Source organism: Protopterus annectens, chromosome 11.part0 (genome assembly GCF_019279795.1).
Source record: "Protopterus annectens isolate FY-2018-M chromosome 11.part0, PAN1.0, whole genome shotgun sequence".
In the NCBI taxonomy this organism is placed as follows: Eukaryota; Metazoa; Chordata; order Ceratodontiformes; family Protopteridae; genus Protopterus; species Protopterus annectens.
In genome coordinates, this window is record NC_056745.1 from 1,348,269,885 (window position 1) to 1,348,285,828 (window position 15,944).

Below are 15,944 nucleotides of genomic sequence, written 5' to 3' on the forward strand. Positions count from 1 at the left end.
CCAGCGGGAGACTAAATCTATCGGGGCATCTGCCAGAGGAAACACCCAGGACATAGATGGGCCCACCCAGAAGGCCTCCAGAAACACTGATGCTTCAGAAGAAGGAGGATGGGAAGACCAGCCACCTTTCTGCCTAAGGAGTTCCAGGATGTCTCCAAAGGAGACATCATTGGGTGGTGATCGGGGGATCCTTCTCCTTCACTGAAGTTTGTGTCCCCTTTGAACAATTCCATAGGGGCATCTATGTGCCTCCTTTTACACTTCTTCTTCAGAGGGAACTCCTTCATGGTGTGCTCTGAATAGATATGGGAAGAAGGGGACACCCTGGGGGGAAGTGGTCTGGAGGCTCTTTGGGGCAGGCTGACCTATGGCAGGCGTGATGGACTCAGTGCTCAGATCTAAAGAAGGGTAGGGCAGACCATGGAGGTGAGGACATGCTTCTCTAATCCTGGAGAAAGCCATTTCTGCAACCTGGAAGGCTGACAGACCTGAGGAAACCCTCTCTCTCTCTCTCAGAGCTGAAGTTTCCAAAGGAAAGAGACCAGAGAAACCAAACCCAAGTTGTTGAGGACCGAAGCTCAGAGAGGAAGCAAAGGATCTAACAAAGTCAGAGCTGACGGCAACCCCTCAGAGCCAGCACTGACATCTCAGATCCAGGACCCACTCTGATCTGAAAGGAAGGGAGCAGGGCTGGTCAGGGACATGGTCAGAATAGAGGAAGGGAGCTTCCTCAGATCCGATCTTGACTCTCTTGGGAAACCAGGATCTTAGGTTTCCAAAACTGAGAGACAGATCAGAAAAGGAGTCAGCAAAGTAGGAGATGGAGCACTCACAGATTCTATATGGGACAAAGATGGCAGGACCCCCATCTGGATCTGTGCCCTAAGGAACATCCGCATCATCCTGTCCATATCAGCCTCAGTGAGACTTTCGAAATACCTGGAGAAGAATACGAGGAAGTATGCCTGTATTTAGTAGGTGTTTGAAAGACTTGAAAAGCTGGTAGTCGAGTCTGTATAGTAAGATCCAAGAATTTTGGATCCAAAGTGGCTGCCCCTGGGGTAGAAGAACCTAAAAAGATCAGTTTCTGATCCGAGGCCCTAGTGTCTGAGGTAGCCTTGGATCTGCTTGGAGCCGAAGTAATAGGATCCAAAGAAGGAGTTTTGTCACTAGGATCCACAGCCAATGGATCTGAAAATTCTTTAGGATCTGACACTTTTCTAGTCCCACTGGAATCTGGGGTAGTTAGATCCAAGGGCTGCATTTTTTTTTTACTTGGCTCCAAAGAGTTCCTTAAAGAGGCAGAGAGGGATGTCTTGGAGCTGGCATGCTTAGAGGAGGGCTGAGTCCCTGAGGCAGAAGATGCAGGTAAAAGGCCTTTCAAAATCAATTTGTTTCAGTGGTCAGCCAAAACCCAAGGGTTAAAGGCCACACACACCAAGCAATCAGAACCTAAATGCCCTGGACCTAAGCAATAGGCACACTTCTTGTGGGCATCTGAATTTGGGATTTTATGCCCACAAGAAGTGCATTGTTTGACCCTCATAGGTTTATTGTCCATAGCTAAGCTTGAAGCTAACAGAAGAAAATAAACATAAGAAATATGGCAGCTACCACAACAACAAAAACAACAACAATAAGCTCTTGTATACTAGAAGGAATTTTTTTTCAAGAAAGGAAGTGCCAATGTCACAAAAAAAATAGAAGAGCACTAAAGTTCCCTAATGCTTCTCAAGATCTATAGAAAGGGGAGGAAAAATAGAGAATGATTAAATACAGTAAAGAGAAGAGAAACTTTGAGAAATTTTTGGAAAAAAAATTATCTTAAACCACTAGCAGTCCTGAACGCGAAGCGCAGCAAATGAGATCTGAGGATTTAGATAAGGTGTGATGTACTGTGGGAAGAGGGAGGGGCTTGAGACTAGGAGCCTAGGTCTGGAAGAAGTGGATGACTTGGATCCAATGTTGGATCCTAGACCCATCAGTGAGGAAGAATGAAAAGGAAAACATCAGATCAATGTATAGCCTGCTATACGGCACCCTCCACATCCCCCAGATGACAATGAGAGATTTCCAAGTGTACTATCTGAAATATCCATAATGAAAAATACTTTTTCGACAGTTGATTTTAATTATTCATTGATAAACTGGTGCACCTAACCCTCAAAATTTTGGTAGGCCCAAGGATTGGAAACATTCTAGACCTTGTCCTTTCCAGCACAGCCCCAGTATGTACCACTCCTGTTGTACCTCCATACTTGACTAAATCCAACCACAATCTGGTGACCTTCACCTTTAAAGTCTTGACTCCTTCACTCCATGAACAATTCTGAACTTAAGGCTTCAAACAGACAAACCTACTCAAACTCTATGATGAGCTCTCAATTCTACTTGTAATATCACCAGTCCCCAAGTAGCCTCAGCTGTGACTCGAGCAAAGGAGTTCTACTCCCCCCAGGAAAGCACATACATCTGGCAGTCCTTAGTAGAGCCAAATATAATTCAAAATTTAAAAATAAACCACATTGGTGATCCACCAGCATAAATAAGCTCCACAACTAAAGGAAAAAATTCTAAAGTCCTATAACAAATCTAAATCTATCCACATTAAAGACTCTATCAAAAAGATCAGCAAAGAAGCTAATAAGTTCATAAGTTGTTACTAGGCTAACAACCACTAGGGTCTTTACAAACCCACCAGGAAGATCAAAGCCAAACACAAAATGGAGTTAGCATCTGAAGCTAAGGATAAGTATAAATTAAGAATTAACACCTAGTGAGGCAATTTTTAAACCAATCCAAAATGGCATAACCCACTCTGACCCAAAAGACATAGCTAATATGCTTGCATATAAACTTAGTGTGAACTTTACCCCCAAAACAGTCACTGAAATTGCACAAATCCCTGAATCCCTTATACCCCTTAAGATCATCAAGGAACATGTCCTAACTGTGTTCTCAAAAAACAATACCAGTTCTATAGGTCCAGATAATTTACTTGGATGCCTATTAAAAAGTGACACCTATGTCCACTTGGAACTCCTATTAAACTTGTTAAACTTAAGGTTAACCACAAGTTATGTCCCTGAAGTATGAAGAACTGCTGTTATGATGCTTTTTTATAAGGGGAATCCTACCACAGACTACAGGAACTACAGACCCATCAGCCAAATCAGTCCAATTTGCAAAGCCGTGGAATGTGGTATCTCTGAGTTCATAAATTAAAATGTCAAAAACCTAATAGACCTAGGTTCTCAGAAGTTTGGTTTGTCGAGGACGGGTCATGCCTTCTTACTTTAGTAAACTTCTTCAAGATGGTCACAGAGGCAGTGGGTAGTGGTCATTCACACAGTCTGCTTGGGTGCAGCCATACCTCATATTGCTGTTGTAAAAAAGCTAAGGGATCTAACTGTAGACCCTTATATAGTAAGCTGGTTAGCACACTGGCTGAAAGCTATAACCCACATAATTAAAATGTCAGGTGCCTCCTCAGAAAGCGAGAAAGTAATTAGTGGTGTCACTCATGACTAAATACTGGGACCCCTCCTTTTTTACAAATACTTCTCCAGCTTCAAAATCATAACCCCAGATGCATGACTAAATAAGACTGCTGATCACAACAGTCTGAGTGTTATTATCTAATTATTTCTTGATGCAGCATCACTTCTGAGAGAACTAATCCTCACAAAGCAATGATGTACAGAAAAAGGGATAAAATTAAATGCAAGGCAGTGCAGTATTGTTACATCTGGTAAAAAACTCTCATATTTAACTTATAGTATAATCAATACCCTATTCCAAATATGTTCAGTAGTCATGGATCTTGGCACTTTTATAAACACCCTCTTCTTTGACAGCCATGTAGCCTCGATAGTCAAGAAATCCTTCTGTTTAGCAAAACTGAAATCTAAAGGTATTGCATCAAGACTGAAATAAGTTATCATTGCTTTATACTCTGTTCTATTTAGACCAACAATAGAATTGATATGTACTTATCCATATACGTCGCACAGCTAGGAAGGCCTAAGAGATTCCAAACTAAAAAAAGATTAGTAATCTAAAGACTCTTAGTTATCAAGACAGGCTTGAACTTTTATCTATATAATTAGTCTCTTATAGACTCTTCAATGCCTTTAAAAACCTAACCCTCCTTAATGCCTTGCATATCTGTAAGACAGCTAGCTCCACAAGCACTAGAACTAAGGATATGAATCTCTGCCAATAACACACGCAGGTAGGGAAGACTTCTTGCCCAAAGTTTACTCAGTCCCTAGAATAAATTGCCTTTGCATGTTAAGCAGCCTGATTCCCCTGCATTCTACAATACAAATCCTGTTGATTGAATGGGCGCCTGTAAAGTCATTCCTGACCTAGTCTCCTTTGCCCTTCTAGAAGCATGTGGTCATCATGAGGGTGGCTATCAGTAAGGTGTATTTAATTTCATAACTTACTTGCCTGGTAAGTCCTATGAGCCTGTGATCTTGCTAGACATGGCACAACAATTCATGTCATTAACACACTCAACCAAAGAGTTGAAAAGGGTTAGACAAGCCATCACATCCACTCAGAGTTGTTCAAATCATCTCTGCAGTAGAATGTGTTAAGGCCTAAGAGATTCCAAACTAAAAAAAGATTAGTAATCTAAAGACCTTGGTTATCAAGACAGGCTTGAACTTTTATCTATATAATTAGTCTCTTATAGACTCTTCAATGCCTTTAAAAACCTAATCCTCCTTAATGTCTTGCATATTTGTAAGACAGCTAACTCCACAAGCACTAGAACTAAGGATATGAATCTCCACCTATAACACACGCAGGTGGGGAAGTCTTCTTGCCCAAAGTTTACTCAGTCCCTAGAATAAATTGCCCTTACATGTTAAGCAGCCTGATTCCCTTGCATTCTACAATACAAATCCTGTTGATTGAATGGGCGCCTGTAAAGTCATTCCTGACCTAGTCTCCTTTGCCCTTCTAGAAGCATGTGGTTATCATAAGGGTGACTATCAGTAAGGTGCATTTAATTTCATAACTTACTTGCCTGGTAATTCCTATGAGCCTGTGATCTTGCTAGACATGGCACAATTCATGTTGTTGACATACTCAACCAAAGAGTTGAAAAGGGTTAGACAAGCCATTACATCCACTCAGAGTTGTTTACATCATCTCTGCAGTAGAATGTGCTACTGTCAGTAAAGACAAACCTTTTCTGACAAAAGTCTTCATGCTGTGTTGGAAATCCTGATTGTGATTGTCTTAACAGTTCTGTAAGATACTCCACAGACCTAAGTCAGGGTTAGATACCTAAATGTTGTTAAACATCTTACTGTCTGCAGCAGAACAGATGAAGGAGGCTTGTCAGCCATTTGGTGTGATGGTCAGAGATGCTCATCTTGAAGTGAAGGGAAACATGCCAAACTTGGTACCCTAGACAGCATGAGAAAATCAAATGTGACCCCCCCACACACAAAAAAAATAAGACCCTCCAGACTGGATCCTAGTGCATTTAGGACCTACTGTACTGCAGTTTTGATAAATGCTAAACATTAACCTGCTTGTTTTCCCATTGTACCAGATACTGTCATTGCAGAATATACACAAGCTTCAGTCATTAATGCTATTGCTCCGTTCTATGTATCTGTGCCTTGTAATCACACTAGTTCTTTCCATGGTATGTCCTGAAATTGTACACTTTAGGTACAAATGGTCATCTCTTTCCATTTTCTTTTAACAATCAAATAAATTGAAAAAGGGCTCAAGTAGCTGAATTTTTAAATGCGTATTTACTAGTTGTTTGTAATTTTCCCAGCACTGAAAAGGCACTTCAATGCAGTTCGCTAAGATATTTTAAATCATATTTATATGTGCGTATTCCCAAAAAGGTACTCAAAACAGGGAATGATTTTCAGAGAAATGAACACAAATATTTGTGCTGTGTCTTTACATACCCAACTATGGTGACATTTTTGTTTAGGATAGAACAAAAGCATTTCCTCCTTTGCAGTGGCATTACTGAAATTATGGTTTCATTAATGAAGCATTTAAGGAATCAAGCTTCAACAATCTAAATCCCATGTGTAGTAACACAGCCTTCATGGAAGTATTGCAAGCTTATCTTTTTAAAGATTCCAGATGTGGAAATTACAACTCAGATTTCCACAATGCTGTACCTGTAACAAAAACTGACAGTCACTTACTGGTGGATTTAATCTGCTATGGGGTGCAGCCACGTTTTTGCAGCTCTCAGCAGTAGTTGTTGACCTGCAAACTATCTGATTTCTCCTTGCTCCAGCCCTCCAACACACACACGCACAATGTGCCCCCACACCCCCACACACATATACACCCCCCCCACAGACACACACACACACACACACACACACACACACACACACATACACACACACACACACACATGCACACACACATATATACACACACACACACACACACACACACACACACACACACACACACACACACACACACACACACACACGCACACACACACACACACACACACACACACACACACACACACACACACACACACACACACACACACACACACACACACACACTTCTGCAATTTATAGCATCTGCCAGTATTTTATTTGCTTGCTTTTCTTGATGTTGTGACCTATTACATGGGGAGTGGCATTTGTACAGATGGAGAAATATGACCAGGACACTGAAGAAAATCCCCAACTCTGTGGCTGCAACTTTCAAGATAGAATTCCACAAATATCAGTCTTGTGACATCTGCTTCTTTTTATTATTGATACATGACCTAGCATCCAATCTGCTTTCCATAAATGGCACTTTTTATGCAGGTGATAGTATCCTCCTCAGGTCCAACACAACCCAAGAAGACTACAAGACAGAGTTATTTAACAAGGAACTGGCATCAGCAAACTTAATCATCAACTATGGAAAACTGACATTGATGATTTTTGAGACCAACCAAAAACAGCTTGCCCTGCACTGTCAATACTTAACCTACCAAATGCAGCTATCCACACTGTCAGTAAGCAATAATACCTAGCCTTAATATTCAGCCATGGCTTCATGTTCATCCTACACAGAAAATGCATTTTTACTCAGCGGAGGAATTAAAAGTTGCCTTTAGAAATTCTAAGTTTCTAAAAATGGAAGTAAGGCTATCCATTGGTAAGACTATCCCCACTGCTATATTATATACCAGTTATAGCTCTAAGCCCTTGATACCAAGACATTATGGACTGTAGTAGACAAACTGTTCTGCTACATCTCCCCTTCAGGCAACACAAAGCTCCAATACACATCACTTCAAATGGCCAACTAAATTCCAGTGGCTACAAAGATATCCCTCTTTGTCAGCTCCCTAACATTCAGACTACTCTGCTACGGCTACTGTCATCCATTCAGTAATGAAACAAATACAGAACCTTGTTCTACTCCCTTCATTCTACAAATCCAAATGCACCCTCACTGCTTAAACCATCTTTCAAACCATCTTTCAAACATGCAGAAGGTGAGAGATCCTTTGCAAAGATTGCCTCAGCTACTTGGAACTCCCTCCTTCAACACATGAGATACATCAGATAATACCTTGCATTTAGAAATAAACTCCAGGAATACATCAAGGAAGAATAAGAAATGCACCTGCTTGCAAGAGAATACATAACCTTACCAAAATTCTGCCTTCCACTGGTTAGTTTAGTGCATGTCATATAAACAGCCCTTTATTGACTACATAACCTTTAAACAGTACACAACTTGTATAAACTCATAGCTTGTGAACACTTGAAATACTTAACTGGTAAATGTGTTCATATGTGCCTTCACAAATTAACACCAACTCTGTAAATAACTACATTGTTAGTATATAAAATATTCATTATTGTAACTGTAGCTGTTGTCATCTATGGCCTTTTCAGTGGCTGAAAAGGGTCCTTGGACCAGCCAACTGATCCAGTTAACAAATTCAATAAATAACCAGATGGCTTCTTTTTTAGAGGATTAAGGAGCTGTTAATGAGCTGTTTCCTGTGGTCCTGTGGTACAAGGTTTGATTCCCTTAGTCTCCACTGCCTAACTGTATGACTCTGAGCAAGTCACTTAACCAGATACAGCTCCCAGGGTGAGTATGAAAAAGGTCCATGGTGATCAGTGCTCTACCATAGAAAGCAAATAGAAAAATGAAATATATAATTTAGTGGGGAGAGAAAGATACTCCAGTTGAGGTTTTGGCAAGGATGTGGGATTAATCTCATTCATAAAATGAAGCCTCAGGGGGTATCTATTGAATATTTCCCTTCTGTAAAAAACAAGACCTTATATATGAAAAATGACATCTGAATCCTTTAGATTGCTATACCCTAGAAATGTAATGCCAAAGAAAGATGTTCAAATTACATATGGTTATTGGTTTCCTCTCTAACTTGTCTCCTTACTCAGGATCTTTTACTCAAGACTCTTAGAAGCATGGAAAGCCTTGAACTGTGAGATTTTTTTTTTATCAAAAAGGAAAGAAAAAAAGCCGCACTGACCAGCAGTCAGCATACCACCACCATTGGACTCAATCTATAGTTGGCTGGCTGTGCAAAAGCATTTATCTTTAAAGGAAGCCTTCCTAATCCATACAGCATTAGTGATCTAAATGTGGTACTTCAGTAACCTGCACGTTGCAAAATAAATCACACCCTGAGCTGCAGTAAAGCTTGCCCAAAATATCTATACATCTCATTCTAAGAAAACAGGCACCCCTCACTGTTCATTAATAAGTCTACATAAATTAACTCCTGCATCCCAAAACCAACCCAATTCAAAGCAATTATAGTCCCCCTAGCCCCCTAAATCATTCCTGTCTAAACCATAGACCAGCACTTCCCCACAACTCTGTTAGCCAGCCTGATTGCGATGGGTATCATGAGAAAATGTAAGAATTGTCTAATGCTTTCTGATCATCATCTATTATTCAAACAGAATAACACAGTGTGTGGGAGATGTATGTATATAATGGCACTGGAGGATAAAATCTCCCATACAGATAGCTGAGATATCAGGATCATCAGCAGTGCACCATACCTCACCATGACCCTTATGCTATGCATAATCCTTCATACTGTGAGGTCCTAAAGATTAAACCTCAATGACCTCCAAAACACACCACAGGCACAAAGCACCCTCAGCAACACTGTTTGCCTGTTAAGCCTACCACCTCACGTGGCACAAAGAGTCTCAGAGTCATGGATGCAATACCTGTAAGGCAGGCACCCTCTATACCAAACATTCTAGCTCTAGGTGACTCCATTGAAAGACATACAGATGTACCTCTTACCAGGCTGAGCAAGGCAAACGTGATGGATAGGTGTCTGTCTAGTGCCAGGATCCGTCATATCACACATACACTCAAGTCTTTGAACAATAAATACCAGTATAACTCTGTCATAGTATATTTAGGTGTCAATGACTTGAGATGTACCACCTTGGACTATATGAAGAGAGACATGATGGCGCTCTTAAACTGTGTGTCTGCGATAGGTATGAATCCAGCATTGAGCAGCATTCTACCTTCTATAAGGATGATACTGTAATATGAGCAAAAATAATTAATTTCAATAATTGGCTTAGTTTTTTGTGTCATTTGAAAGGGGAACAGTATATGTCAGCCTGGCCTCCCACTCTGCTTCGCCAGGGATGGCCTACACCTGTCCCCACCAGACTTTTGAACATTGACAAAGACATTATCCACCCCATGGTGCCTTTTTTGTAATAGCAATCAGATATACCTGCCAATGTAACAAGCAATGGAAAACAATGAAGATGTTACTGATGAATGCTAGAAGCCTAAAGAAGAAACTCCACTCCCTACATGCTCACCTCACCCTGTAGGAAGTAGACATCTGTGTAGCTACTGAGACATGGTTTAAAACAGTGGAGAGCACTCCAGCTGTGCAGGGCTATAATGCCTTCCACACTTTTAGACCAGGCATTGCACAGTAGGGAAAAAAGGTGGAGGTGACTCATTCTTCATTCACAAGACACTCACTAGGAGAAATAACATCTTAGACCTTGTCCATCACAAGTAATCCAGCCTTTGGCCATCACATATCTACAGTAGTGAGGAAATGATTCTATGTTGAGTAGCTTACTAACAAAGGTATGGCGTTTAAGTCCAAGGAAGTCATTGTTCCACTGTATTCTGCATTCATCAGACCTATCATTAAGTACAATGCCCCCCTTAGTATGTACCTAACCAGCCAAATCCAACAACTGGAACATCCACAGAGGTTCCTCAGTTAGAGAATACAGAACATAAGCAAAATGTCTTATACAGACCACCTCAAGGTCCTATCTTTGTATCTGTCTCCTACAGGCTTTTGAGGGAAGATCGATGCCTGGCATACAGGGCATTGTCAGACCCCACTCTAATGGACCTCCTGCATATCCACAAAACAAACAGCACCATAATTACCCATTCTAAAGACTTAATACCTTGCCTGTGATATAAATAGGACCTACTGGAGAGATAGGTATGTATCCCAGTGACCACCCTGTGTCTGGAAGAGGCTCCCCATACATGTGAAGCAGAGTTCCTCCCTAACCCAGTTCAAGTACAACTTGGACAATTGGATGGGGAACATGAAATTCATCCCTGGTTTGGCATCTATGTGTTTAATGGACACAGGCAACCTGTAAATGGTTCATCTCCCAATCCCCTGCATATAAATGTCTCATCTCCCAAGCCCCTTCTTACACTAATCAAGGGTATCAGAACTTGTCATAGATTTGGGATGCATGGCTAGGCTTAAAAAGGCCCTTGTGGTTGTTAGCCTAGTAAACACCTATGAACCTGTAAGATAAGTCCCACAGAATCATGATTTTTCAGTGCCCAAGAAGACACATACAGATTTTCTAAAGTTACATCCTCTGAGATTCCACTGTTAAACTGTTGATGCCTTAACGCTATTTACTGTCTGCAGCAATATGCAGTGGAACAGAAAAGATACTACAGCATCTACGGAGATAGATGCCATAACATCATCCACCACTAGACAGGAGTTATCACAAGACACAACCTCGCTCAAATGCAAATCAGCACTGGAAGCATACCACTCAATCTCCGCTGCATCCATGTTATCCAGGGATGCAACAGCAGCACATGAAGAATGGGCTTTCAGTATTTTATCCATCAGCCTCTGAAAGGTGGTCAGGGCTCCATGCAGGCCAATGGTAACACTGTATAACTGTATTCCGAAGTAGATCTCCAGGGTTTGCAAAGTTTTATTTCTCCTTTAGGAGAGGAGGAAACAGTGTCCACAATACACCATTGCCGTGGTGTGTGTTCTCAAGTATATGGCTTTTCCTAGGTTCTCTGTCAACTCATCATTTCTGGGAAAGGGATAGCTATCAAACTTTGAAATGTTATTCCGTTTTTTAGTCCTTCCACCATGTTTAGGGATTAGCATTATTGGGCCGCTGCCTTCATTCTGTGACCCTTCTAACACTCCTAGTTTGAACTTCTGCTAATTATTTCTACAGCTTTGGTACACTGTAAGGTCTCAGTCTAACCTTCACTCTAGGTGTTATCTGGGAGTTTTGTTCTATCAGTTTAGTTCTTCCAGGCATGTTTAAGAACATTCCTTTATTTCTTAATAAAAATTCTATTTCCCACTTTTCTTCTGTTCTCAAGGATTTCTCTGGTATACTTCAGGAAGGGATTCACTGGTCCCTGCTGTAACAATTTCAGTTTGCAGACTATCTAAAAAACTTGCTACTTTTTTATGCCTTTGGTATATCAGTGTGTTACATTTGCTCTTTCTCCTTTCTGATTCTCTAACCTTGCAGTTCACTGCATTTACTGTTTCGATCACCTCGAAGGGCACTTCTCGCTAAGCCATAAAATTGTTCTTCACTAACACCTGAACCCCTAAGTTAAATGTTGTAAGTTAGGCATTCTTACTATAGGCTTGATATTGCATCTCTTGGGCTTTCTGCTTGTATTCACTCGCTATGGACATGACCAGCTTTTTTTTCCTTCCAGTAAACTAACATAATGTTCTGTCACATGTTTAAATGGTGTCATGTCTTCTTCTCGAGTATCTTTAGCAATAGCAAGAATTCCCATGGGATGTTTGCCATACAAGTGTTAAAATGGGATATACCCAGTAAAGCCTGTGACATCTTTCTTATAGCAGCAAGTAAGGTAAAAACTAATACCACTTCTTACCTTATGCATTAGTTACTTTTCTTAACTTGGATTTCAGAATTTTATTGAACTTCTGTAGTAAACCAGTCCACAGATAATACACTGATATTTTTAATTGTTTACTGATGAAATACCCTTAATATGAAGGGTATGCCTTGGTCAGTAATCATCTCTTTTTAGATACCCACTCAACAGATAACTGTACCATTCTCTGGTATAGCATAGTCCACTATAGTACATACTACTGCTTATTGCTATAGTTTTGTAGTGACCTCGCAATTTCCACAGTAATGTACTCAAATGGCATTTCTATCATATAAAGCAATATAAATGAACTCAAATCCAGGATAGGCTGCAGTTTTCTGGCAATCTGGACAAGAAGTACACACATTCAAAATTTCTTTAATTTATGCTCATTATTCCTGGCAAATAAAATCTGACAAGTACTCTTGTCTTAGTTCCCTCCATCTTTTGGTGGCCTCCTAACACATGATTATTTGTTCATTTGTCATTATTAGTGTCCTGGAAGGTTTTAGCACTAACAATTGATGGAGAATGTCCTCCCTATCTTCACTTACTCTATATAAGACATATTTTAAACACGTTTATTAAACCATCAATTAAAACATAGGCAAATATACATTAATAGAAAAGAAAACAAACCATTTAACATTTTTCCATTTAAATATAACATGCATCACAAATATGTTCTTTGCCAATCAGTCCAACATTACAAAAATTTGCTGAATTCCTGCCTTCCCTTAAACCTCACCCCTCCTCCTCCTAAACATTATTATGCATGGATTGTTCCCACAATTTCCTTTTACTTCTATGTAATTTGCTCCTTCTGCTTTCTAGCAACCATTCTTCCAGTTTGTTTATCTCTTTTATAGTATTTATTTCCTCAAATACAGTTGGTGTATGCTTTGATTTCCATTTTTACTAACTTTTTTTGTTGGGTACCAGAATTAAACTTAGCAAGACCTTAGTATGTCTAGGCAATTCAGGTCCTGTATCCCAGCTCAAAAGAATCATTTCCCTGCTAAGAGCCTTTTGCTTCCCCAATATTTCTGACAGAGTACTCTGTGGGAATTTTTTTAAATCTGCCAACTCATTATACTCTCTAAACATACAGTGGAGATAAAAGGTGTACACACCCCTGTTAAAATGCCAGATTTTTGTGTTACAAAAAAAAATGAGAGCACAATAAATCATTTCAAAACTTTTCCCATCTTTAATGTGACCTATAACCTGTACAATTCAATTGAAAAGCAAACAAATCTGTTAGGGGGAAAAATATAATAAATAAAAAATGTACAATACGCTGGTTGCATAAGTGTGCATAGCCTTAAACTAATACTTTGTTGTGTGTGCACACCCTTAAACTAATACTTTGTTGAAGTACCTTTTGAGATAATTACAACATTCAGTCTTCTTGGATACACACCTGCCATCAGTTAAAGACTCTGATTAACCCCAAATAAAGTTCAGCTGTCCTAGCAGGATTTTCCTGACATTTACTCAGTTGCCTGCTACAGCAAAAGCCATGGTTCGCAGAGAGCTTACAAAGCATCAAAGGGATCTCATTGTTGAAAGGTATCAGTCAGGAGAAGGGTACAAAAACATTTCCACAACATTGGATATACCACGGAACACGATGAAGACAGTCATCAAAAAGTGGAGAAAATATGAGACAACAGTGGCGTTGCAAAGAACTGGACGTCCCTCCAAAACTGATGAAAAGACAAGATGAAAACTGGTCAGGGAGGCTGCCAAGAGACCTGCAGCAACACTGAAGAAGCTGCAGGAATTTCTGGTAAGTACTGATTGTGTACTACATGTGACAACAATCTCCCGTATTCTCCATATGTCGGGACTATGGGGTAGGGTTGCAAGATGGAAGCCTTTTCTTACACAGAAAAACATCCAGGCCTGGTTAAAACTTGCAAAACAATACATCAAGTCTCCCAAAAGCATGTGGGAAAATGTGTTATGGTCTGATGAGACCAAGGTTGAACTTTTTGGCCACAATTCCAAAAGGTACATTTGGGGCAAAAACAATACTTCGCATCACCAAAAGAACACCATCCCCATAGTGAAGCATGGTGGTGGCAGTATCATGCTTTGGGATTGCTTTTCTTCAGCTGGAACTGGGACTTTAGTCAAGGTGGAGGGAATTATGAACAGTTACAAATATCAGTCACTTTTGGCCCAAAACCTTCAGGCATCTGATAGAAAGATGAAGATGAAGAGGAATTTCACCTTTCAACATGACAATGACCCCAAGCATACATCCAAATCAACAAAAGAATGGCTTCACCAGAAGAAAATTAAAGTTTTGGAATGGCCCAGCCAGAGCCCAGACCTAAATCCAATAGAAAGTCTGTGGGGGGTAACCTGATGACGGCTGTGCACAAGAGATGCAGATATTGCCAAGTTAAGATGTGCCATGCTGGTAGACTCCTACCCAAGAAGACTGAATGCTGTAATTAAATCAAAAGGTGCTTCAACAAAGCATTAGTTTAAGGATGTTCACACTTATGCAACCAGCTTATTTGTACATTTTTTATTTTTTATATTTTTCCCTTAACAGATTTGTTTGTTTTTCATTTGAATTGTACAGGTTATAGGTCACATTAAAAGTGGGAAAGGTTTTGAAATTATTTATTGTGGTCTCATTTTTTATATATCACAAAACCTGACATTTTACCAGGGGTGTGTATACTTTTTATATCCACTGTATGTTCTCAGTTATCGCTTTCCTTACCACCGCACCTGCAACATTTCCTATCTTCCTGAGGAAAACATCTTTGAAGTCTACTCAGGGTATAAAAATACTTATGCAAACACTTTCAAGTAAAGATCCTAAACTTTCTGGACTTGGTTACGTATGTAGAACCTGTACATATGTCTTTGCATTATTTTCTTGTAAATTATTTTTCCAATCTGTCTTCCCAAGCTTTTCTAACCTCATCTAATTGATTCTTATAGTTATCATGCAATATTGTACATGCCATACTAATTATTCATTTTTTTAACAACTGCTTCTGCTCTAGATTCTACTAAAAACTCTAGCAGAGCAGGTGTTTCACTTAAAATCTGCATATCCCTTTATCATTGCCCGTACTCTGAGATCAAGCCCTGGCAGGGAAGGCAGATGCTAGCATGCAATGCAAATGTCTTCTTGGCCTCATCCCACTGTACTATTTTTCCTGCTTGAGTTATTTGCTTCCAATATCTTGATTCATTTGCCAATAGTCTCCAGTGAATTCCAGCCCCCTCTCTATTTTCTGTACCCCTACTTGCAATTATCCCTACAGGCAATATCTCCTTTCTCCATTATTGTAGTGGCTTAGTTCTTAGAATACTTTCTGCTACTTTATGAATATAATATTCTGTATGGTTGTATTATTGTCATTAAGGATCTGCATTCAAAATCCCTCTCTCTCTATGTCTTGCTCCTTGCTTCAACATCATCACTTTCCACTCTGAATTGTAACCTTCTGCTTATGTTACGTGTATGAGCCTTAACTGTTTAGCTCTAAAATATTCCTTCAAATTAGGTAAACCTAAACCACCTTGTTCTATTGAAAGGATCAACTTATCCTATTTAATTCTTGCCCGCTTTCCCTCCCAGATAAAGTCCTTCAATTCTTTATTAATTATTGTCCATAACTTCTCTTCTGGTTGATAAAAGTATGTGTGACCTGTATACAAGACTAAAGAGATTAAAAACATTTTTCACTGATTGTATC